The sequence below is a fragment of the Alosa sapidissima genome, chromosome 7, assembly GCF_018492685.1.
Source record: "Alosa sapidissima isolate fAloSap1 chromosome 7, fAloSap1.pri, whole genome shotgun sequence".
NCBI classification, from domain to species: domain Eukaryota; kingdom Metazoa; phylum Chordata; class Actinopteri; order Clupeiformes; family Clupeidae; genus Alosa; species Alosa sapidissima.
The window spans coordinates 37,372,122-37,374,509 of NC_055963.1; the positions used below are offsets into that span (position 1 = coordinate 37,372,122).

General features: G+C 39.2%; 1 long non-coding RNA gene across 1 annotated transcript; it reads left to right on the top strand.

Moving 5' to 3' along the window:
• The first annotated feature begins 294 nt into the window (after positions 1 to 294).
• Positions 295 to 1,485, top strand: LOC121713573. Its single transcript, XR_006032864.1, has 2 exons — positions 295 to 403; positions 1,365 to 1,485. It is a non-coding gene; the product is annotated as an uncharacterized LOC121713573 (long non-coding RNA).
• Positions 1,486 to 2,388: the final 903 nt, after the last annotated feature.

Genomic DNA, 2,388 nt, shown 5'->3' on the forward strand with positions numbered 1-2,388 from the left:
TTTAAAAAAGTTTATACTTTTTGAGAAAAAGGGATTAAAAATGGTAAAAAGCTCATTTTTCCCCCATAGACTTCAAAGGCTGTGATGTCATAATGGCCTAAAGGCAGCTGCGCTTGTTAAGCTCCCAGAGAAGTTCCCGGGCTAATTAGAACACTGGCACAGGTGTCACCTGTGAATTCAACGGTCTCAGCTTCTAATGCATACAATCTGGTGCTCCCTAAAACTACACATCCCGTAATTAACTTGTGCGCATGCGCAGTAGCGTTCTCCTTGCCTCATTTATTCCTACCGATTCTACAGGCACTGCTGCTGTCAAGCATCCTCTTGAAGAAAGTTTACGTTCTTGTTGTCTGGTTCGTCCAACAAACGACGACGAAACGGACGTTTTCCTACCACACCCAATGTAAGTTACAATTATTTTGTGTTTTGTATTTGAATGGAGTGTGTGAAGTCTGTTTAAAACGACTCGGCTAATCAAGTAAGCAAGCAAGCTGGCGTTAGCTTTAAACTTGTAGCTTAGCAACATAGTAAGTTCATGTTTCTAGGTTCGCGGTTGTGTGCAGTGGAGCCGGTAGCAGCTAGCTAAGCACTCAAATTGCCAGCCAGCCGCCTTTCGTAGCGATAGCTGGCCTGACAAGGGAAATGGCAAACAATCACTGGCTGAAACTTAGCCTTTGTTTTGAACTACGTTTGTATGAGTGGCTCAATGAGTTAAATCTCCAGTTACAAGGCTAAGACAAGCACCTACCTCACCTAGCAGATCTAAGATTACTGCATTCACCAAAAAACTTGAGGTATGGGACAGGCGCCTCGATCACAACAGTATTATGCTTTTGAGAATCTGAGTGAAATCACTGAAACGTCTGATTCGGGAGCCACTGTAGGCCTACATCACATCTCTGCAAAGTTTATTTCAAAAATATTTCCCAACCAGCAGTGATCCATTTAATGCAGCATGTTGGTATTTCATTGAATATATTGTACAATGCTGTAAAATATTGGCCTATGCTTCCTAATATGTTGCTGGAAAACAGAAATGTGTGTTTAATTTACAATGGCACATTATGTATTTATTTATTATATCTGCAGCACCAGCTGATTTTAACTCTGCTGCCGAGGATATATTTGGAACTTGTCATTATTTCAATAAATTTGACAATTTTAAGTTTGACCTACCACTTTCTTAGAGCGATGAGGGACAGGTGGGGTTTAAAAATGCCCCCTTGATCTAAGTGGGGAATAAAAGAAAAAGTTTGAGAACCACTGGCGTAAAATAACTTGATTGTAGGCTTAGCTGTTAGTTTGTTGCTCAGTTGAACATATTTATCTAACAGCTGTCCCCCCCCCCCTTCTATTTCTGTTAGGTGCCGCTTCACTCTGCTACTGAAGGATCAGGCTGACTGCAACTGCTATGGATGGCAGGAAAACACAGTACACGTGAATTTCTAGATGAAGAGTGAATAAATGCACTTGCTTAACTGATAACAAGTTGTCAATGGTTATTTATGCAAGCTTGTGTAGCCTAAACAAGACATACCTAGGCCTAGCCAAATTTATCCTGGCTGTAGATAAAGCAGGATATGAATTTCCCAATATTTTGCCAGATTAGACTAATAGTGGTTTACTGAGGTTTAATATCAATTGAAATAGCACTGAAATCACGTTGATCTTTAGTTTGGTTGTAATTTCAACATTGTTTCAATATTCATTTTAGTGGAAATACCATTGAAATCCCATTGATCTGTAGTTAGAATTTCAACGTTGCTTTAATATTAATGAAGGGTGCAAAAGTGATGTAGAATAAATGTTGCAGTGCGACGTTGATTCAATTATTTTAACGTTGACAAAGTAATTGTTAGCTGGCTGCAGAATGAGCAGTCATCAACACCAACTGAAAGCCCCATTTTGCAGGTACAGTAGTCTTAATAATAATAATAATAATAATAATAATAAGCTTTATTTGTATAGCACCTTTCATACACAGAATGCAGCTCAAAGTGCTTTACATTTGAAGCATGTAACACAATGATAGTCAGTCAGTCATTATCAATCACTTTTCTTTGCTGTTTATGATCTACTCAGCAACATATCAAAAATATAGAAAATGACGTCATAAGACTGGCAGCCTTAACCCTCTTACCCCCCACAAGCACGCCATATGGCAACTGTGGCAAGGAAAAACTCCCATATTCCAGGAAAAAACCTTGAGCAGAACCTGACTTAATAGGGGGAGCCCATCTGCTTCTGGCTGGCTGCGCCCTCCAATAGTAGCAGATGTAGAATAATCTGAAAATGTAGTCTACAGGATAAGATGAGTTAACTAAAAGCTTTCCTGTACAGGTATGTTTTCAGATCTTTTTAAAAAATATTTACTGAACTCGCCTGCTT